This window comes from Vanessa cardui, chromosome 5 (assembly GCF_905220365.1).
Source record: "Vanessa cardui chromosome 5, ilVanCard2.1, whole genome shotgun sequence".
In the NCBI taxonomy this organism is placed as follows: domain Eukaryota; kingdom Metazoa; phylum Arthropoda; class Insecta; order Lepidoptera; family Nymphalidae; genus Vanessa; species Vanessa cardui.
In genome coordinates, this window is record NC_061127.1 from 8,635,749 (window position 1) to 8,661,295 (window position 25,547).

The following is a 25,547-nucleotide window of genomic DNA, read 5'->3' on the forward strand; positions in this document are numbered from 1 at the left end:
TTACACTTCTCTGAAAAGCGCCAAAACCGTTGTGGGTGTCCGAATGCAATTTTTATGCACACTCTAATATGTCCTATCCATTCAGTTAAATTCATCATCATCCTTTAATATTAATTTATTATTGAATAGATTTCAATATAATGTTAACAATTGTAAAATAATCTATTAAATGTCTAGGATATTATGATAATACGTGATAAATAATTTGCAAATAATGTTTTTTTTTTTTTGTAATGGTAATACAAAAGACAAACTTCCGGTTTCCGCCAATTTCTTTCATGGCGGGCAATTTAATTAATGATCATCATGGCGTCAACTTTGGCAGTTCATATTTGATGGTAGGTAATGGTGGTAAACGAGTCAAAATCGCAGTTTTTCTGGGGTAAAACGTGTGCATGAGTCGTGTGTATCTATAAAAAAGGGGTTTCAAATAATATACGAGTAAGTACCTTTTAAAATGTGTTTGCTTGTTAGCTATAAAAGATTCCCGCCACAATCTGAACTAATAAAAGAGGGCCGCTATACTTCAATGTTATTTCAGTATTAAATTATGTTTTAGTCCACGGGGCTAATTGAGGACTAGTTTATCTATATATTAATATTATTTATATATTAATATTATATTTATATATAATTTATTTAGTTCAAACTGTGCCACCCTGAATAGTAGCTTAGCAGTTAGCCCCTCATAATCGAACTCTGTAAGACGAACGCATAACCATGTCTATGTAATTTGATTTCAAGGCGGTATCGATTGAAAGGGGCTTGTGTCGTTAACAATTATATTATATTCTAACAGTTTTAGGTTCGTGTTAATAACTTTTCATGTCGAAAAAGTTTTTATGATTTCGTTTCCAGCGAGCTCCAACACGATCCGTTATCACATTTAGTTTGTCCTCTTATTGTGCTGTAATCATATAAATAATACGCGACTAAATTCCGTCGCAATGTCCGCTGCTTAAACAGAATTAAAACCTTTTTTATTGCGTAGTTAGTCATTATTAATTTTAGTATATTTCTATGGGAAAGTAATATTAAGTTATCACTAATATTATATTTAAGTCGTTACTGTTTACATTCTTAAGCCTTGAAAAGGTCACAAATATTTTTATTTATTGTATAACATGCTTATAGGCTGAAATATTTGGCATTGTTCCAAGACAGTGTCTATGATGGTGGAGAGAAACTTTGTCTGTCTGTTCACCCGAGGCTTCTCTGAGCTTGAACCGTATTGACCTACAGAATAGCTGTAGGTCAATATTACTGAAGCAAAAAGCCCACTATCGCATATTTAAAAAAGCATGCTCATTGAATCTGCCGCAAGTCTGTAATAAGAAGACGATTTTGACACTTAGATTTTTTTGCTATTTATAAACTGATTTATACCTCGGTCAATTAATAACTTTTTTATTCAATTTACTTGTTCATGTTTTGAACAATGTCCTAATTTCAGCAGGGGTTATGTAACATATGTTATTTTTATGTTTTAATATCTCTTATAATTTATGCAATTAAAGATTGTTTAATATTTGTATGTAACATAATTATTTAGTAACATTTTTATCCTTTTTTTATTAGAACATGGTACGTATTTGGAAAAAGACTTTTTCGGTAAGTATACCAATATATACGGTCACAAATATATTTGTGTTAATATTATATACGTATAGGTATTGCTCTGTTGGAACGAGAAAATACTGGAAGGGGCTAGTTTATTCACTTTTAGGGGATTTAGAGAGGGTTATACTTTAATTAAAAGAGACTTAAGGAGTTTCTTAGGAGTATTAAAACAAAATTAATTTCCAAGAAGAATTAATTTACAATTTATATTACATAATGTATGTAACATCTAGCATATAGGTATTTATCCTCAACCTTTTATACTACAACCTGTTTTTTTAATTTAAGAGTTACATTTTCTGTAAATAAGACATTTATATTATTAGGAATATATCCACGCTGAAAAAGAGAATATTATTTTATATAATGTGACGTCATACGACGCACTGTTAGCTGGATGTATAACTTAGAAACGGTGAACTGACTAAATATATAATTTCATTAGGTTGTCTAGGGAAACTGCTTATAAACACTTTGAACATTAATCTTTAATCCACGTACGACAAGAAACTGACATTAACGAGATGAAGACTTCCCCAAACCTAATCCAAATCCATGCGAACGAAGCTGGTATCAAAAGCTAGTTGTAAAGAACCATAAATAATACTTGTAGGTTAGGTTATTATATCGTTGTTTGTCAACGTTATTTTGCCTAAGGCTATGCTAAAGTTGCCAATACTTGCTAACGATATTTTAATATAGCTATAGAACAAAACGCGTTATTCATAAAGTCTTTTAACTCTTTTTACTAAAAGATAGACTTTAGGGCGAAATATGCTTTAATTTTTAAAAACATTTAACAATTTCAACATTATTTTTAAGGAAACATTAATCTTATTTAATAATTTTCTTTTGTGATAGTGAACACATCGATATTTAGCGGTGAATGCAAGTTCAAATTTGGGCAGGTACACTACCTTTTTAAGTATTTCATTTGGCATTTAATTCAACAAAAACAACAACAACATCAATCTCATTAAAAAAGGAAAATAACATGAAAAGCGTTTAAAAAAAACCCTTTGAATAGTTTACATGTGCCTGTGACGTCAACGCATTAAATGATACTCTTAATAAATACCGGAGATTTCAAAATGACACAAGAAAACCATCAAATAGTTACAATCACTATCTTTGAGACAATATTTTTTTCAATTCATAAATTCACAAAATCTACAACATTACCGGAGATATTATTACATAATAATTAATAAATAACTTATGAACAATATAGGTTAAACGGTATTCGGTACGGTCGGTACGGTTAACGGATTCGAAACATTTATTTTTTAAACTGTACTGTCGGCTGTGAAATGTGGACTGAGGGGAGCGGGTGAGAAGACACGTGCAGCGCTCGAGCTGCTGCGCTGTTTTCCCGTTTACAGGTTCTTGATCTTGATATAATTTTGAATTATTTTGTTCTAAAATTTAACTTTTTTTGTTTTTCGTCTATTTGTTTTTTTCGATATTTTTTTATATTTAACGTGATGACATCGATGCCACTACATATGTATGTACATAACAATAGTATTGCTGCAACATAGCATAGAAACAGCAATCGAAAGCGGTTGATTCGGTGGTGTTTATTCTAAAGTTCGGATGTGTGTTTCCGGAACTCATTAGATTACTAGATTTTTTTTTTTTTTTTTTTTTTTTTTTTTTTTTTTATGTTATAGGTTAGCGGACGAGCATATGGGCCACCTGATGGTAAGTGGTCACCATCACCCATAGACAATGACGCTGTGAGAAATATTAACTATTCCTTACATCGTCACTGCGCCACTAACCTTGGGAACTAAGATGTTATGTCCCTTGTGCCTGTAGTTACACTGGCTCACTCACCCTTCAAACCGGAACACAACAATACTGACTACTGTTATTTGGCGGTAGAATAACTGATGAGTGGGTGGTACCTACCCAGACGGGCTCGCACAAAGCCCTACCACCAAGTGATCTCTACAAAATTTATATTAAAACATTTCAGATATTTTATCGGATTAAAAAAAATACAAATCCGCCTATATGATGGAACCATGACCTATATGCATAAAAAATATTTGAATCCGAATTGGAAACCTGCTCGTTTTTTGAAGTCCCAACACTGGCATCGTGTGATAGAATAGACTAAACTTTGTCTATAAAAGGTGAGGAAGCTTTATCCAACAGGTTAATATATACAGGTTATTTTTTTTTTAATTAGTTAAAACTTTTAAAAAAAAATATAGTCCTTAATGTCTTCTGTTTTTAGAATTTTATGGGCTTATACTTTTTTATTGAGAGTGATGATTTATTTCAACGAAACCAATTGCTCTTCTCTCGATAAAACTCTAGGTTTAGTACATAATTACATACATGTGTTATGTTTACTTGTACTAACGAAATCTGGCACATTGAAACCTACTTTTTATTGAAGCTGTAAGCCGGTCTTTGAATTTTAAGTCATAAACCTATGAACATATATCGCTTTTAATTTTGCTACTTGTTGAGAACTTTTTTTAATGTACGGTTGGAAAATTAAAGGGAGAGTTTTGCGTTTTGAAGGCATGTTGATTGCATTTTCAAACTTCACTTTCAATGACACTCCACTCGTCGGACTTTGCCAGAATATATTTCACCTAAAATTCCTTCATTGAAAACAGCCTAATTTTTTTTCTTTTCATTATGAGGTTTAATTAAATTACTGCTTAGTACACGTATACAACGTTAAGATTAATCACGTCTTCTTGGGTTCAGAACCTAATAAATAAAAAAATGAAATTTTGTAAACTATTTTCTGGGTTATTATTTTTAAAGGTGCTCAAGTAATAAAGAAAACTAATTTTCGATAGTTAATATATTCCATCAAATGTTTGATCTCCAATATTTAAATAGCTCCAATTGAATAGAGCAATGTTGCAAGTTAAAATATAAAATCCTTGAAAATGATATATTCAAAATATTTTTTAAGGTGATCATTAGTGAGCAACTCGCTTCACAAAAAATATACGCCGTTTTAAGGAACGAGGTTGTGTTTGATATAAATTATAATTTTTTTGCTTACTTAATCTGTCTTGGTAGCTTGTATATAAAGAATATAACTTTTTTAATATAGGAGTGAGCTTCAAACTATTATATCATGGCCTTAAAGCTACATATAATATAATTAAAAAATGCTTTCATAATGTAGAATTTATATCCTTTTTATATAATTACAATAGCCCTTAGGTCTAGAGGTACTATCCACGACTAATCATATAGTTTACCGCCATTCAGTGTCGATGTCTTAAAATTCATAGGTAGAGTGAGCCGGCTTAACTACAAGCATTTAACATCTTTGTTCCCAAGGTTAGTAGCTTATTGGTGTTGCCAGGAGTCGTTAATATTTCTAAAGCGGAAAGTAGCGGCGACCATTTGTCATCAGGTGTTTTATTTACTCATTCGCCTTTTTCACGATGAAAAATAAGTCATTTTATTGTTTTTTAATTATATATATATGAACATATTATATGTCTACATGCACGACTATTGTTAATTAAATTAATAAGTTTTTTATAGAATTGATATAGAATACTTTGTAACTTCAAATTGCCGTAGCGTATCGCTACGCGCGTCGTAGAAAACATCATTGTATCGCGTTGTCTGTGAATATATATTGACGTAACAATTAAATAAGAAATTCAGTCATGAATTTTCATGATACCCATACATGAAGTGTTATTAATAATAGTTAGTCGGAGACACCGAAGTTGGAAACATATTCCTTACATCATTATCTTAGATTTCCCTTATAATTGTAAGAGCTAGCGCGGACTGGTGATTTTTGTCACGGTGACTTTAAAGTGTTTGTCATTGTCACGTCACTTTTCCAAAGTGGAGTGCGCTCATTAATAGAGACAGTGACAAAACATTTTCGAAATCGAAGTGTCATTAGCCACAATTAGTGTTGCCCAAATGCAAGAACAAGACGAGACTTAGCCAGTCTTGGTCTTGGTCTTGCGCCAATACACCTGGTCTTGGTCTTGGTCTTGCATTCCCAGTCTTGGTCTTGGTCTTGGTCTTGCAGCAAGAGTCTTGCAAGTCTTGCAATTACCTATTAGTCTATTACTATTTATTAAAGTTTATTTTAAATCTTAGAAATACGTATTAGAATTGGAACATCGTGAGCTTGAATTAACATAGCCATAGTAAAGATCAAGTACATTAATAAATTTCTGAAGATTTGATAAGAAATTTTGATAAATCAACTGACCTATATGTCGTTTAAAAACATAAGAAATATAATGACTGAATGTACAATAATAGTACCTAAGTAATTAGTTTAAAACCATATAATCAATATTATAATATATACTTACTAGAATAAATTATTATGACATCCACTACCTATACTTACTATTTTATCGTAATCATAATACTACTTGCGTGATCATTATAATATATTCATTTTCATTCTAAGCACTCTGAAACTTATTTATTCTTTGGAATACCTGTAGGTACTCTTAAAATTCGAAATTATTTTGCATGAGTATACCTACGCCCTGTGGCGGCCATAAAATAGTGTCAAATGTTGTGAATTCGGCGCTGCGGCAACGATAGTTGTATATGATTTCAAAAGAATCCGCCGGCACGTGTATCATAACCATATACTTCCGAAAAATGGCAAATTTCTTTGAGAAGTAAGTACAAAACCTTTGATGCCGCATCATCAAAGTGCCGATGATTGAAACATAACTATGCATGCACTCAGTTTGATTTTAATGGATATTTTTTTATTCGCTATGTAGGTATGTTTATAGTATTAGTCGTAATGCGCATAGGTCCAGTTTTTCATATTCTTTGATACCGTTTTTTGCGTCTCATACAATTCCTAAGCGTACCTATACACCGAACTGTTACACCTAACTGCTCCGTGAAATAGCGCTAAGTCCTAGATGCAAGACGCAAGAGTCTTGCAGGCTAAGTCTTGTTCTTGCTCAAGTCTTGCACGGTCAGTCTTGGTCTTGGTCTTGCTAAAAATATGCGGTCTTGTTCTTGGTCTTGGGCTTGCAAAAACGCAAGAACAAGACCAAGACTGCAAGACCAAGACTGAATTTGGGCAACACTAGCCACAATGGATTTCGAAGAGACGGTGGTTCTCAGTGAACTCGTGAGACTCGGGAGAAAAAGAAAGCGAAGAGATTACTGGGTACTAATTTCTTCCCACGCTTTAATTTTCACGTGAATATCTGAATACTATTTCGATTTTTTATAATAAAGAGCTGGTCTCTTTTCCACTTCTTCTATTAGAACATCATTATCAGTATTGTCTTCACGAATGTTTACGTTTTAAATAAATGGTGACGCCATTTTTCGTGTGCCAAAGCCGCCAGTCAAAGTGCAGATAGCAAAAGATTGACGACGAGAGTGACAAAATTGTCACTAGTACACGCATTGCTATGAAAAAACGTAAAGACGCTGAGAGTTTCGTCACGGGCTTGATGGCCGGTCGGCGGACACAAATGTCACCCAATTGTCATGTCGTAACGTGCGCACTCCCCCATACATATTCGCGGACTTCACAAGAGTGACGAAATAGTCGCCGTGACAAAAATCACCAGTGCGCGCTAGCTCTAATAGAACTAACTGATTGATTTATAAAACACCTATTAAAACTTGACGATAAAATAATTAATTAGTTTATATGAAGCTACGAGCTTGCGTGAAGTTTAAACTATATAATTATTACCAATTAAGTTGATGTTTACTGTATTCAAAAATTGACACATTATTGGTGAATATATTTTTATTGCAGATTTGGTATAATTGAATTATAATATGAATCTTAATTAAAAACTGCCATGAATGAGTGAATTATAAATCATGGCTCTTAATTGAAGATCGCTGACCGAAATCCGGCTAATCGATGTTGGATAGTTAGATGACATATGAGTTTTAGTAGTTTAGGAGCCGAGGTGGTCCAGTAATTACAACGCGAACATCTTAACCGATGATTGCGGGTTCAAACCCAGGCAAACAACACCAAATTTTCATGTACTTTATTTGTGTTGGTGGTAATTTGTTTGGTGGTTAAGGAAACACGGTGAGAAAACCTGCACGTGTTTAATTTCATGTGGCAGGCCAGATTTGAAAGCACTAACCAAACGAACGAATTGGAGCGAGGTGAAAGATGCTTCTAACCTTCTTCTCAAAAAGGGAGAGAAGGCCGTAGCTTAGCTGTAGGAAGTACATATTGTTACTATTATATATTACTATTGTGATAGTCTTCAATTTGTATTTATCATTGATTGGTAATGTAAAATGTTGTTAGTAATTCTTTATTGTATTCCGATACACGATGAGACACAGCCTCAGTTGTATCAACCAACAATGAGAGGGACAATAGCATCAACCGTTTCTCGACTTTATTATTGCGATCTGATAAGCACGCGGTGTAGGTACGGTTAAAGTTAATTAGTAAGTACGTTATTCACAATTCGTAAAACCAGTCGAGTTTGACCACAATTATATTACCAGCCGTTGAACGACTTGGCACGGATCCCGGCCGGGTGTAACTTTATTGTCGGGATTGGAACTTTGACTGTCTGGTCCTCGAGGCAATTTTCAACTAGCTGTGGTTCAAAAGCACAGTCGTTGTACAAAAGTCATATAAGAAAATTGTTACATAATGTATCTTGTTTTTATTTGCGGTTGGATGATATAAGATTTGTTCTATTTTTAATTTCCAAGGACGGGTCATATTATCTCAACAACTAAACAATTATTTTCGACATATCTTTTTTTTATGGTATAGGTTGGCGGACGAGCATATGGGCCACCTGATGGTAAGTGGTCACCATCGCCCATAGACAATGACGCTGTAAAAAATGTAACTATTCCTTACATCGTCAATGTGCCACCAACCTTGGGAACTAAGATGTTATGTCCCTTGTGCCGGCGGTTACACTGGCTCACTCACCCTTCAGACCGGAACACAACAATACTGATTACTGTTATTTAGCGGTAGAATAATTGATGAGTGGGTGGTACCTACCCAGACGGGCTTGCACATTGCCCTACCACCAAGTATATTTAATATTTTATTTCTAATTAAAATAATATTATAATCTTTGTTCTATTTATTTTAAATTAAAACACCTAAAAGATAAATTACATTTTTAATTTAAAATTTTAACTGTGTTTAAGAACAAAAGTATGATTTTTAAGCCATAGTAATAAGAAATGCCGACGGTAACAGAGCGTCTCGTGGAAGATAATTGGCGAACTCTGAACGAGCCGCGCCGCTCCATCATTCTGGCAATCCTCATTAAAGCAGTTTGAACTAAATAGTCTACTAGTACTTTAACTACTAGATTTTAATTAATACGGCTGTTCACGTGTCGCTACAATAATTGATTGTTCTATTTTATTGCCCTCTAAACAAAGACTTATACAGGTCTTGTAAAAAAAATTGTATAAAAGTAAACAATACACTGTTTTATTATAGCGCAGCTGTTTAGAGATATAATTTAATAATAAATATTTTGTTAATCTTTATTTTAAATGATTGCTAATAAAAACATATTACTTGTTATTCGCGAATTTTCAGAATCTATAATTTTATCTTCAGAAATACTTCAATGCCCTTGATTTTCATGAATAAATTATTATTTTTAATACGAGTGAAAGGTACTTGTACAAATATATCCATCCCCATCTTTCATTAATGGAACATAATGAATAAAAAGATCTAACAGCGAATCAGGTCAGATATTGTAAGGGCTTATTGTATTGAAAACCTTCCTTTTGTGTTGTCGTTATTTCTCGTCTGTATCGACTCGTGTCTCCGAGTAATAATAAATAATATTCAAGGTTTTCATTTGATACTCGACGATGTGAAAGTTACGAAGCGTAATGTCGATGTTATCGGAAGTTATAAGATAACGTGAAAATAACAAAACCATATTTCACAATTTGCAATTAAATTTAAATTTAACAATTTGCCTCTTAAAATTTTCATTTTAATACAATACTATTTTGATTTATCCTTATGTAATGTGATATGCATAAATATTATATAGAATTTTCGTCTTCTAGCTGGGATAAAGGGAGTTCTGACGTTTATTATTCGAATCCCGTTTTATGTATATTTACAGATTGGGTATAAAGCTTTCTTGGTAATTAGTCCACATTTACATTTAAGATATTTAACATATGAATAAAACTAAATATTTGAGCAATATGTAATATATAACATATCGATGGCAATAAAAAATCGAATACTATTACAATGATTTAAGTAAGGAACAATAAAGATAAACGTAAATACGACGCAAACAATTTTCTCAGTAGATATTTTACTTTTAACTTGAAACTTAGACGGCGTCTTTAGACAATAGCTTGTTTAAAGACGCCGTAGTCTAAGTTTCAAATAAGAAATCAACTAGGTATTCGGCTTCTCGATGAGTATTAGGGGTCTAATTAACGCTCTGAATATTTGATCGTTACTGGCGAGAAAAGCTCCCCCTTTAGTCGTTAAATAAGGCAGTGCGCTAGATATTACGCTCGCGGGCGCCTGAATGCATGTTACATGAATAGAGAACTTCATATATTATTAAATGATATAAAACGCTGCAATTATAATATCGGTTGCACAACATATGGGGGTAAAATACTACACTTACACATAGCGAACGTATTTCGTAATAATGAATTATTTATATATCATGATATAATTGCCGTTAAGACTATTTCAGTTGCTCACAACTACATTGAATACCGAATAGTATTTAATAATAAGTTAGTCAGTTTTGAAATCAATTTGATAATAAAATATATTCAAAATTTATAATATCATATTTCATTTGCCTGTAAATCTTATTAGAATCTGTCAAGACTTTGGGAATGCTATCGAAAAACCAGCATTATAAACTATAAGACTTTTTATAATATTTTTATAGAGATTAAAAAAGTTTTAAGTTTTTTATGTTTTTTTTTATATAATTTTTATTTCTTTCAGTCAACATTTTAAAATTGGAAAATATCATCATTAAATATAAATTAATTATATCAAACGTTACAGAAATTATTCAGAAAGATTTAATAACTGATAATGCTGTTTGTATTATAACATAATATATTGGTTTTATAATTACATCAAAAAAATTATATAATACAACTACTACAACTATTTATACGTGAGAAATTCTGTAACTAAACTTATTTTATAATTTCCATTGTTTGTTGAGCTTACATAACCGCTCTCATAGTATTATGCATACAGACAAGATAAAATGGAAAAAAACTATCTGAAATCTACATTTATTTGTAAGATACTTTAGCAACTTCTTACTTAATAAAGAAGTTTGTAGATAAGGGGATTCAAACAATCCTGTCGATCTCTCTCTTTCCATTCGTTTCGTGTCGTTCAATAAAACTGTACTACTGAAACCACGAAGTCATAAAAAACAGCCACACTATCAGAAGACGCTGTTTTTAGTTGTGGAAATTTATTTAAAAACGTTTTACTGAAATATTGTTCTTTCATACAAATGTTATTCGGTCATTAGTTTGTTATTTTTTATTTTGTTTTAGCTTTCTTGCAACGGTTTTACTTCTATGTGTATCTTTAAATATTATGTGACTGCTGTTTCGATTGAGTATACCCAGATATAATAGTGGAGAAGTGTGTGGACAAACTCGGGTACATCATCTGATCTATCAAAATCCGACGAGAGGATAATCCGACACGACCGTCTAGAGTTCTGGCTAACAGCTTTATATGCCTTCCGAGGCACAGACACCGTCTTATTAATAATATAAACTTAGAAGTCAGCAATAAAGTCATCTAGAATGATAAGCTACTTACAATGGATATGTCCAAAGAAATCCCTGAAATACATACCACATGTTTTTGTACATCTGTATAATTTTGCCTTTAGTAAATGTTGGCTTAAAAACAGCCGTACCAACGATTTTATCTCCGTCTTTGTCAACAGCAAACATTTAAGTATAAGTCGAGTAAACATAAAAGTTGCCACAACTTTAGTTTTTATGTCTGTCTGGTTAAAAAAAGATATAAAAACTTGTGATCCAATTGCTCGTTGAGTACACTATCTTGATTTTCTAAAATTACAATTAATGATAAAATAATACATTAAAACAATTTGTTTCGTTAACAATGAATAACAATGCTAAATCAAGATTCGCTGACATATAAAAAGGAACTGAAGTGGTATTGATTTTCATACTGTTCTCTTCAGATGTGATAATATATTCTCTGCCCCTGATTTGGAAGTATAAACAACCATTCACGTCTTACAAAATCACTTTTAGGCCTGTGTGGTGATGATTTGACAGTTTATTACATGGATTATATTTCCTCAAGTGAAGATTAATTCAATTCAATTTAAGGAATCAGTTTTCTTTGCAAACGAGGACAACAACTGCCTTCGTGTATAATATACCAATTGTCATGGCAATCAGTGGAGTGGTAATGAAGTTGATGTACTGCAGTGCCGTCTAGCATCAAATTATAAACACACATACAAAGTGAATAGTATAAACATCCTCCATATACATTTGTGCCAACTTTCTTGGTAATCAGTCAAACGGTCGCAGTCTTTTAATCTCAAACATATATATCACCAACCATCTGTAATATACATATATACGAGATAAATATTTCCCATTGATAATAAAAACATTTTACATTACGAACATTTATATTTCCAACATAAAAGTGAGTATAATACAATACATAATTTAATTATTGTCATGTCACCCATCTAAACATGATCTTATTTATATTATGAACCGTTGAATAGCTGAAAGAGTTTGGCACGATTCCAACGACGGCTAAATTATCGTTGTCAAAACAGGAACTCAGACGGTATTTTTCACGAGACCTTTTGTGGCTCTATATGATTCAAACGCATTCACCATGATGAACTATCTAGCGAGCCGCCGCAGCGGTCATGTTTGACGAAGCCCGTACTAACTATTCAACGTTACATTTCAGTACATTAGGCAGTTTGTTAATATATATCAGCTATTTTATTGTTTAAATAGACTTCGAACCTTTATTATGATATTGATTTTGCTATGCAACAAAAGACGTTGTACAGTATTTATTATTATTACTTTAGTCAAAATTTTATATTTATAGGTCTAGTTATAAATTCTTTATAAATTTATGATTTGAAACGACGTTTTAAGAATTAATAGCAACAGCCAAGCTCATATATATTTTTTAACATCATTTGTACACTTATCAAGAGTCAAGGAATCAAGTCTTTCGTTCCATAGTCCGCTTATTAATATAATTGAAAATTGGCCCAATCATGGAACTTGAAATAATATTTGAATATAAGTTTCTTTGTTGAGACATATTTTTAGAGTCGCAATCATTGAAAAACAACATAGTGATCTTTATTTATATTAGAAACTTTGTAAAGGTTGTTAACTCGTTAAACAAAAACCTATATGTTTCACAATATAATTAATTGCAATTTATCATTAGTTAACAGAGCTGAGAGGTACAATACGCGTCATGACGCTTTTATTGGGCGCAATTTTAATTAGAGTATTAACGAAACGTGCAGACAGAGTGCAAGAGGGTACAAACGGGGTGCGTCGGGAGCGGAGGCGGCGGCGCGAGCGAGCGGTGTGGGGGCGCGCGGGTGCAGGTGCACCTGGGCGGCGGCCGGCGCCCGGCAGCCCACGTGCCCGGGCCGGCAGCGCTCCAGCCTCCGCTCAGCCTCAGTCGCTCGCGAGCCGTCGCCTAAGAGCTGCTCCCGGCCGCGTCTCCGCAAGCCGCCAGCTGCCCGCCGCACCGAACGCGACAGGTGGCGCACAGCGGCGCCGACGCCCGTCGCCTGCGCGCTCAGCTCGCTCCGGCCCAGTCTATACGCCCGGCTCTTGCATGAAACTTTAATACTGGGTTTGTTTAGGAATTACCGTGCAGTGACACATTTGTTTCAAGTTGTATTTTACTATAATTAAGAGTTTATGAGTGCATGTTGCTGGTTGGTTAAATTTGAAAATGGTACCGTACATTTGAAGGATTTGAAAATACTACGTCCGCTTTAATTCTGTAAGTATTCAAGTAAAGTTAATTCGATTTCTTTCTAAAAAATATGTGTATTTATTAAACTTAAATAAGAACTTGAAGGGAGTGTCTGATCTGTTCTTCTGTATTTTATTTAAGAGTTATTTAAAGTTTAATGCGAATAAATAAATTTTCAATACTTTAATCATTAATTGATTTTCTCCTTACCATTTAATATTTATTATTTCAAGGCAACATACATCATTTTATTAAATAATCTACTGAAGAAAATTAAAGTACAAGCTGAAATGTAAACGTAGTTGAAAATAATACATAAAAAAGGATTATAGGTATAGAAGTATATACCTATTAGTACAAAAATTACATGCTGACAATTGTACTATTTAGAGTTATAATGATTATATAGTCGTAATGAGTAACGCTTAATTCTCAATTTTGTTTAAACTTTCTTGATGTGGTAGCAAGTTGCAAAAGTAAATATTAAGATCCACCATTCTTCAGTAGAAATTTTGTTATCTAAAGTCAAAATAATTACAAGTCATGAAATTTTCATTTCTCTACCTTCGGTTTTAGGCGATCATTATTCACGGATGCTAAGTAGAGTAGTTATTAAAAATTTATAGGACAAAACTTATCATCTCTAATTTTTTTAATAAATATATTTTGTACATAAAATCAATTTGGAATACAATAAAAAACGACTTGATATATTTGTAAAGAACCAACTTAATATTGATTACAATGGAAACAAAATATAAAATAACGAGAACAAGTGATTGTTATTCTACCCGAACGTATAATAAAAATACAAAATATATGAATCAAACCAAATGATTTGCTCTACACACAAGAGAAGTCATTAGCAATTCATGATCATAGCCAAAGATAAAATATCAGAGCGAACATCGTTCTCATTTTGTTCTTGAAACCCTAACATCATTAGTTCGCGAAATAAATTAACGCAATTAATAATCTAAATGTGCAGCCATTTTTAAAAGGACTTATACATTCCAACAAATTTTCTTTTCATATTTTTCGTTTTTCATTTGATTAAATTGTGCGGCCTCGTTAAGTGACGCACCATCATCATCATCTACATTCCAACGAAATGAACGTTGTGCTCATTTTTTGCACATTATTTTGATTTTCAACGCTTTTTATCATTTCAGTATGATAAAAACATGAAATCGCCTAAGGCATGTGGTTGCTTCATAGTTTTATGCGGAAGAGGGTTTTCATGTGAAATGAGAGATTTTTTTTACAATATAATACTGAAATATTTTTCATAAATAGTTTTTTTTGACATTCAATAAAATTGTACATTTTTAATTTTTAAAATTCCTCATTGTGATTAATAATTTTGAACAAATTACGTATATGACCTATGCCTATTAACAGTTTCCCTTATGTTTATATATCGTCCTGGCATTATAAAAAACTAACGGCCTGTTAATGTATCACTACACCAAGCTGCTCCAATGCATTTTGTGTGAACACACATACATAGGATTTACAAGCAAGCACATAAAAATTCAGTAGTGCCTGCCTGGTTTTGAACCCACGATTATCGCTCCATAGACACGCGTTCTAACCACTGGCTAAATAAACTTGTAAAAACATTTTTTTTTTTAAACCAAATATATCTCAAACAACTGCCAACTATTTCACAGACAACATAATTTTCAGTGTCTGTACGAATATGGCGATGAACATTTTTTAACCTGTTGAGGTGCAATAACCAAACATGCAGGTAGAATTTTTTTGTCATATGGTTGTAAATAAGTTACAAAATATAAAATGTAATTAAAAAACTTAATTTTTAAGTTCAAATTAAACGATGATAAGAATAAATAGAAAGATTTTTAAATAAAATACTTTTACGTAACGGCTGCTTCTGAAAGAAATGCGTTAATATCTGTTTATTAAGTTACTAAATTAATACTTATAAATCAGCATTCTGAGATGTGAGGAGCATAAGACGATCAAGATTTCCTCTCACGACATGGTCTTATCTCTATCACACAGATCTTCAAGTCTATTATGGGTTCGATTATTTTCTCTAGGGCTTTGATATTACGATTTACGTTTCAGTACAACATAACTGCATTATAATATATAAAAACTATTAACAAATCAGTTTTAAAATACTATTTTATTTCAAACAGCATCACACTTTGATTTTTGTTTATAATATAAATATATCCTAGTTATATATATCCTATGTAATACTCGATTTCTGTATTAAAGAAATGTTGCGTTTTATCCACGAATGATACGATTGTTACATTTATGCTGTATTGATTATGAGGCGCTGCTATATTCCTTAAATTTTCGACTGTAAAACTCATTATCTATGGCCGGGACGGGATAAAAATCATTCACAATTAGTCTACTAGTAAATATCAGTACTATGTATTGCTCTGTTTCACTATGAAGGGTGAGTGATTCAGTGTAATTACTGACAGAGCACAGCGCTGTAAAAATATATCAGGAATTGATACTCTTTTTTTGCATGTTATTTGCGCCATTCATTATTCTTACTAAGTAATCGTTAATGCATCTATATCAAAGCGACAATTAAAAAATATAATTACCAATTAGATTGTGTAAAACCAATGTATTAATGAATGCATAAAATCATTTACTATATGGAGTAATATTCATTTTCAAAAATCTCATCTAAATAAAAAGTGACCGGTTCAAACAATATTTAATCACAGCAAACAGATTACAGTTTTGAAGATAAAATGAATGAAAATAAAACACTTTCATTTTCGTATATATTTACTCTGTATCATTTTGAAATGCATTTCAAAGGCAGTTTGGAAATAAATTAAAATTCGAATATATTTTTAGTATGGAATAACATATTTCTATCATTGGCTGTCTGCCCATCGCTGCGACGAACATGACCAAACATTTGTGCCCGGAAACTTACCATGATGATGCGAAACATGGTGTAAAGCTTTTGTTGTGGAAGCTTTTTTGGCAGAGAAAATTAACTAGCTATTTTGTGTTATATAATGCTGTATTACTTAAAATGATTAATATAATTTTAACAAAGCGAATAAGAAAAATAACACGTACAAAACTTGTACATCATTGTATACAATATATAAAATGAATTTATTAGCTGGTACTATAGTTAGGTATTATTATTTAAAAAATAATATACTCCTGGTGTGTCTCGGTTCACGAGAAAGGAATACTTGCAGAGTCGAATAAAATTGCAATTCGACACAACGGTAGTTTAACGTGCTTCCCAAGACACGGAAGAGTAATACAGTAAACTTTCGTTTTTCTTACAGTGGAAAATATTTCTTCACATACCAAGCCAATATATTTTAATTAACCAGCTCTGAAGTAAATCTCAAGATCAACCACCATAGCTAATAGAATAATATCAGGGAATTTAATTTTATATCATAAACTGCCTATACACCTTTATTTAGTTGTATATCTGTGTTTACATGTGTTTTTATAAAAGTTATATTGCTACAAGTTTTTCACGTGATGCTAAACTAGTTTACTAAAGTGAATCATCTAATCTCGCATGCAGCAAAGCATGTTTTAAGTAAATCATAAATGTTTATGAGAAAATGGAGTCGAGCGCAGCATCTTTCCGAGATAATTATAAAAAAAGTATAAAAACTACCGAGTTAGTTTGCACGTTTTGTAATAAGCCACAATTTCCCCATTGTTTTATCATGAAGCCAGTATTAAAGAGTTTCAAAACACTCCGAAGTCCTTGTGTTTTATAATTTTTATCTTGTTCAGTCAAATTAAAAATCAAAAAGGAAAATGTACGGATACTGCAAATTAGTTATTAATTAATTAACATAACTTCACATGTATGGAAAAGGTTTTCTGTCTAAACAATATCAACTTTTTAACTAACAACGGATATAAACATGAGGTAATTTAATTCAATTTGAGATCTAATTTACTACGAAAACGTTGAATAATTAATAACTTCAGTAACAGTTAATGAATACAAACGACTCTTCAGAAGTGGACCAAGGAATATCATCATTATGTTCGTTAAAATAAACAACTAAAACGTGTCTTTATAATTCCATACAGATTAAGTTATAATATATCTTTCATTTTATTTTATGGAATTTACTTATTAAAAACAATCGTCTACTGATAGGTAAAAAAACTTTTTTTGTCTATACTTTAATAAATATGTACATTAAAAGTTGCGTTCAGATAATAAAATAACCCTTTTTGTCTTCGATAATGGCAATCATCTTATTGAGTATAATCATAATTATAATAGGAATCAATCATAATTTGCTTAACATACCCCAAAAATATATTTAACCATTTTGACTCACCATCAATTTATCATATCGATCTTGTCACAGATGCAATAATCTTGCATTTATTTAACCCAACCCCATTCACTGTTATTCGTAAAAACACAAATGCGTAACTTTGTTGCGTACAAAGTGCATAAGCTTTTTAAAGGAAATTTAGTAACAATAAAATATTTATGGTTTTTTGATGTGAATATTTAATATTTGCACAGTAACAAGTATACAACGAGCTTACGTGAATTACAAGCTCGTAGCCTAACCACTAGATCAACGAAGCAATCATCGTACATCGGGTATATCTATAGGGAAAAGGTATGGTTCGAAAAACATTTGTTCATTTATAATATATTATATCAATCAATAAGAGAGATGGTGAAGATGTACTTATGATGCATGAGAGGAACCATTGATATTTTAATTAATGACATGTTCGTACACTCAATACACTTGACTGGTTTTAAACGAAGCGTCTGATTTTTTTTAAAATTACGGTAGCGTCTTCTAAATTAGTTCCGAGCAGCGAGGCAGATGTAAATAGAACAATGTTGAGTAGAGTTGCATTTGTTTCGTCGATTGTGTTGCAACAGGGCGTACTGTTGACAAAACACACCACACAATGGGTCACGATTCTCGCCGTAATAATATATTCCAAGCTCTCGAGTCCGGCTCAAGATCTGCTGTTTCATTCATCATGCACGCCTAAATATTCAGTTTACTCGTATGCCTGAGGAAACTTTTTAAATTCCTACGTCCGTAAGCTTCGCATGAAGTCAGCATCCCTTGAAAGTTTTCGCGAAATGTTTCTTTTTATACAGTGTGCTGTGTACTGATTCACTTCTATGTTAATACATTTATTTTTATTTAATTCACTTGAAGTACTTGAACTTCTATAAAAAGATTTATTTTACTATTGCGATTGCAAAGTTAGCAGTTAAGTCTCCGAACTTTAAAGTCACGAAAACGAACGCTATTTTTCCATGTATTTATTTTGTCGCGTGCTATAAATATTATTCAACATTATTATTTGTATTCCGTTAGTAAAAAAATTATATTCTGTTATCAATAAATGAAACAGATTTTATTTCGCAATTGAAAATAGTTATTGATAATAAAAAATAACTAAATCAACATAATCGGGTTATTTGAAAAACAGTTATACATATATTGAAATTTTTGAAACGTGATATATTTCAAAAACGTCGTTCGATTTCGATGCATTGAATTCACATTTAAGGCTTTTGCACCAAGTTTAGCAGTTTTGTAGGACTATTAGTTAAATAATTAGTGATCGTGCAAGATCTTGTTTCTATGAAAAGGGCTTCTTGAATCATGAAAACATGATCAGCTTTTTACTATCAATAGACATATCGAACATGAAAGGGCCTATTTTATCACGCTGCACAAAATTGTATAATCTACAGTATTACAATAATAGAGTAAGTACGCTAATGTAATTTATTCTGATCGGAGCGCTCTGACTGTGTTAATATCTACTGATCGAATATTGGACTGATTTTGGTGAACAATATGTGGAACTATTACTTACTTTACTTACTAATATAATCTGAAAATAATATAGAAATCAATTATATACCATAACATTAATTTTATGTAAATATGCAATATGTAAAGAAAACTGAAATTATTTTTCAGAATTACTTTCAAAGAAAAATGGCGTAATGGCCAAATAGAATTAGAAGACGTGACATCTTCAATCATAACCGATGATTTTTAGCTCAAACCCGGGCAAGGACCATTGAATCTTCATGTCCTTAACATAGGGTTATTATATTTCATCTCATGTGGCGGATGAAAATCTGCCACGTGTGACCCAAATTGAAGCAAAGTAGAGAAGTTAGCCCCAAAAACATCTCAAAGAGTACAGGAAAAACAATATTTATTATAAATAATTTTGTACCTTTTTCTTTTAAATGTTTTTCTGCATAAATATTTAAAAAAAATAATTATTTTAAACTTGTTATTGATACACAACAATATTTTAATATCTCATTCCGTTTTTGTATTCGCGCTTCATCGGAAAGCCATTTCATGAATTTCAGCAATTTAACATTAAATATAGATGATTAAAATATACAATACTTTCGAAAACCGAGAAATGAAATACAAAACACGAACACAGTTCAGTAATTGTGAGCAAGCTTTTGCAAAAAAAGAGCTATTGCAGCAGAAAAAAATACTTCGTTATATTTTGGATTTATATCTCGTTTTATTGTAATCAACTTGATTATAATTCTATACTCGTCGCATTTATATAATATTTATATAACACGTGAATAATTTCAATTTTAAATCAATTTACATTATATAAAACAAAACAGTAAATAGGTTCCCAAGTGGCAGAGAGCAATTTGTTCTTGTGAAAACCTAATGAAAGGAAATTGAGAGGCGAACAATGGTGGAAAGCGCATACAATATTTAAGGCCTAATAAATATAAAACATCGCCACAACAATAGCAACTTTTGCAGTTTTACGAAAATAAAACGAGCAAGTTAAGCTGCACGTGATTAAATAATATCAAAAGTTTCGATTAAATTAAATAAGTGTGAAAACGAATTGTATAGAACTAAAATCTAATCTATTTATACGGAATTCGTATAACTTTAAAGGCACCGACAGTGAATGTTATTATTGGCCAAGCTCCTAAGTATTAAGAAAAGCAACGGTCTTAACGCATCGTTTCGAAGCTTTATTTCCTTTATACATTAAGCTCATGAAGCACGATAAAGATTTTATGGATCGCTCTCTGTAGGTACAATACGAATATATACTTTTTATTTGTTACTAATCCACCAATCCCTTGTGTAAAAGCGTCATAGGAAAAGCTCTAAAGAGGCTCTTATCCAGCAACGACGCGCTGGACACTGGTGTTATACCTATTCCTCGCTAAGAACATTTAATTAATTATTATCATAATGTATATTTGTAACTTTACTTAACCTTATACACTGTCAATATTTTATGACATAATTTGAAATAATCAAATATCTTAATCTAAGCATGTAATTAATGACGATTTATTTATTTTATTGTGAACTAGCGACCCATTTCCAGGTCTCATTATAATTAATTCAAAGCATCGTAATATACACAAATTGAATGTGATCTAGCTACGCTGTTTTACATTCAGATTTTTTCTTAGTTAAATAAAATAAACGTACGCAACAGTTTACGGTTGAGATATGTTCAAAGCATAATTATAAAATAAAAAAAATAAAGATAGACTGAGAAAATATTGTGATATATTTGTATATTACCTATTTGATTTATTAAAAAAAATGATATCAACTTTGTTATTGTACCAAAATATGTGTGTTTAAAAATAATATTTTTTACAGAGTTTACCAAATTGCCCTGAAACATAACCTTAATATCTCCGTTAATCCTCTACGAAAAATCTAACTACTACTAAGTAAATTTTCTAAATGATTTGCTTATTTTGAAGACCTCATTACTGATGATAGCGATTTAAATATAAGACCTATAGGAAAAGGACGACTTCTTCATAGTTGCGCTACGTTATCAACCCATAGCCAGACTTTGCTCATTTTTGCTTCTATGATTGACGTTTAAAATCCTTCGAAAATAAAGATAATCGAAAAAACAAGACAATTTGATTACTTTTAAAAGAAAATGTATGAATCAATTAAATTATATACATTAACCTACCTACATATAATCGGCATGAAAGTCAAAATCCATCAGTAAGTGATCAATAAGTCTGCTAACATTTATTGGTAGATAGGAAGCCAACTCAACAACAAGATGCAAAAGAGGTCATGAGCTACCAAATTAATTTCGTATTGATTTAAACTTTACTTGGTATCGCTGTGTTTGAGTATATTAAATACCAAAACGTTCGCTTGCTCTATAAACTAGTTTTAATAGATCTAAGCAATCGATTGTTAAACATTCCATGCAGGTTTTACCTATGTTAAAAGTCTACCTTTTTTACCTGTTTTTCCTTTGTACGTTGGGTTTTTTTTCTGGTGTCTCTATTTCACGTAAAGCTATAAGACTATGAATTAATTAACGTGTATCCAATGTCAATGTCACATATTCTGACATCATACACTCGTATTCTGTGTTGAGATTCGAGTTTCTTGTAAAAGAATAGCATTACTTGTTAAATCTACGTATACATTCTAAGATAGGTACGATCGAACCTATCCACAATTATAGATCGACAAAAAATATTTTTTTTGGTCGACAACATACGCATATCCGAAAAATTCGTATAATCGAGATATTTCAATATTCAATTCAATTCAATTCATGGTTTCATGGCTTTTACTTGTGCCGACAGGGCAGAGATTATTTCGCCAATGTCACGTAGGATGGAGAAGACACGAAAGAGATTGATTGTACAGTTGAGGAAACAAACTCAATTAAATTTTGATGACTAGAACAACACAAACATTAAGGGTTAATAATAAGGTACAATAAAAATGATTGTTAGTACTCTAAACTACATAACATACTAAAATATAACATTCAATTGGACTATTCACAACTTGATTTTATTGCATTTAATATATTTACATAGAAAAAAACAAAATTGAATAAACACAAACGTCAAAAAACATTCAACATTTACAGGGCGGGGGATTTTAAGAGGGAGAACGTCATAAAATGGGATGAAGAAGTTTAGGTCAAAGGAACAGGATATGGGTTGCGGAACCGTCGTCTAGGCCACATTCACACAGCAAGTGATCTCGAAAGCTCTTATCTTTGCTAGGTGGATAGGTGTACATGAATGGACGAGGCGTAATCGACAGATAGTGGAAATGACCCAACGATCAGCATTCCTGAGAAACGAAAACCAAGGACGCCTCGGAATTTCAGGTTGTAACGCCGAGTAATACTTACCCTTAACCGATTTTGATGAAATTCAAAATGAGCTCCAGGATTTCACCATTTGAACCTTCGCAAGAGTGAGCAAGTCTCTAGGGGAATTGACAAAATGCTCAGATGAACCAAATTGCATAGCCGTCTTTGCATAGGAGTCAGCCATCTCATTTCCAATAATACCCGAATGACTTGGAATCCAGACGAGCAAAACTTGTAGACCCTGTTGATGACAGGATGTTGTCCTGTCATCTCCAGGGCCTCTCTGATCATAAAAACGATCGAAAGTCTTAATTTACTACATAAATTTAGAAAGAGTGTTCCAAATGATTATTACAAAAAAGGTTAAACCATATTTGTTTAGTTTTATTTATTTTACCTGAGCGAAGCCGGGTTACATGTAGTTTATAATATACTCACAACATTTAGTTTCGAAATGACAGGAACATAAATAGTCTCGACGGTAGAAATGCTGCGAAAATGTCTAATCTATGTAACTGAAGCAGCTGGTAGCACCGGATGGTGTTACCGGAAGTTCGTCTTTGAGTCGTCTAAGTGTGAACACGCTCACTGAACAGTTACTCCGCCGACACCATCAATACTTTTTATCACTATGTTATGGTTTGATGAGAGATATAATGTAATAATCAGAACAAAGGATCTTTAATTCCATAGTTGTGGTTGCTACGACGACCTACACGTACGTAATACAAATTTTAGTTTGTATCACAGTGCCGGGAACGTAACCATTTAACATTAACATTCAAGTTACAAAACGGTAATTTAATATTCTTTAACTTTCAATAAAAAATGTATGAAAAAGTTATAAGACAACGTAAAAATTCTGTGCTCAATATAAAAGCATTTCACTTACTTATCGGAAAAATCGCTTCAGACCTGAGAAGACCCGGTGATTTATTACATATAGACGTTAATAGATAAAAATTGGGTATGAGTGGTTTGAACAAGTGTTTTATTGCTTGTAATTAATGTATATTTCTTTTTTTTTAACTAATTGTATTGTATTGGTAATTGTAATTTTTATTTTCATTTTTCGAATTTATTATTACATAGATGTAAAAAATATATAATAATTTTGATACTATTAACTAATATAGAATAAATATTTCGCACTAAAATATTTTAAATTCCTTTTTTATTAATTCAAATTTTCACACGGTTTAACTTATACCAGAATATAAAAGTATCATTTCAGTCATTTATAAATAGTAAAATGTTTTAACAAAAAAAATCAGTCTCTCAGACATATAGTTGGAATAGTTCGCTTCACTTCGAAATAAAAATTGTTCCAGAAAATCATAAAACAAAAAATCCTATACAAAATCCGTTGAGTACTTTTTCAGGTCAAGAGTAGACTGTCATTAGTATTGAAAAGATACTTTATTGAACTACAACAAAAACTGTATTATGTAAAATCAGAAATGGACAAGTATACATTTACAGTGTATCTGAAATATGAACTTTTTACTCAGATTCATTTTCTTGTTTTATGCTGGAGTAAGAAACTATTTGTTCTATAACTACTGTTTATTTATCTCTTGGGATTGTGAATGTGTCGTCTATAAATTGGAGTCAACGGTTATGAGGTAGCGAGTGCGTGACGTCTATTGTTCATTTTCACTCTCAGGCGTTCATCATACCGGCGCGATTCTATTCCTTATTCTTAAGTTTTATTCGTTTTTTTTGCAAAACAAAAGCGGTTCATCACACAATCGCCTTCAATGTAGACTCCATTATGCTAATGTTGATTAACGACGACGCTCTAATGTTATTTGTCGTTGCTATAACGATGTCTGGTTGAATGGAAATCACGATCGAGGGTCTGATTTATGCTCGGAATCTTTTAACGTGATTCCGTAAAAGGTATAATGTTATTGTAATTTACTTTTTATTTCTCCTCTTCCTGAGCAAATGATCTTTTTAAGAATAGGTTTTTTTAGAACCTATCTAGAATAATGATGTACCTACATTTAAACACACGTTTCTTTCGCTTTTCTGAAAACATTTTTTATTTCAATAATTATGTACATACTCGTTTTATAAATCCAAACTCAGTTCGATTAGATATAAATACATTTATTTAACATAATAGGTTCAATCGGCAATTCCGTTTAAAAATCCCGGATTCTGACCACCAACCGCTCTGTTCTGTTTTTCTTTTTTTATTTCTCCTGTCATCTCACAATCTTGACAGTCATTCAATTGGTCATCTTTCTCTCAAAGTCGGCTTTTTTAACCAGCCAACCACAACAGTGTTACCATCTCTAAATCAGAATAACATAATTAAAATCATCACACTCGTATAGTTATAAAATACTTTATAAAATTAACATTGGTTAAAATTATACTTGGTAATCTAATCTCAATAAACCTCCTAAAAATACACAATTACACATGTATTCGAATACCATTCGAATTGGCTCAAACCTCTGCTGTTAGTTGGTGAGGAGTTATATATCCTGCTGATTCCACATAACGCTGGTTCTTCCAATGTTGGTTTACCATATAACGACACGTTCAACTTACAATACTTTAAATATAAGATAACATAAAATCTTGACTAAAGATAGATTTTTTTCAATATTTCTCTATAGACAAAATTTACTAGTAAACGCATTTGCTTAATTTGAACATGAAACGATACCTACATACATTTTCAAACATTGATTAAGTTTGCCGATTTTCCCTACGTCAT

At 31.8% G+C, this 25,547-nt stretch overlaps 1 protein-coding gene across 1 annotated transcript in view; it reads left to right on the top strand.

Annotated features, from left to right (window-relative positions):
- Positions 1-13,347: 13,347 nt before the first annotated feature.
- Positions 13,348-25,547, top strand: part of LOC124530100 — a 38,678-nt gene continuing 26,478 nt past the window's right edge. The window contains exon 1 of the mRNA XM_047104100.1: positions 13,348-13,666. The gene's annotated coding sequence lies outside the window, so the exon portion shown is untranslated. The remainder of the gene's footprint in view (positions 13,667-25,547) is intronic.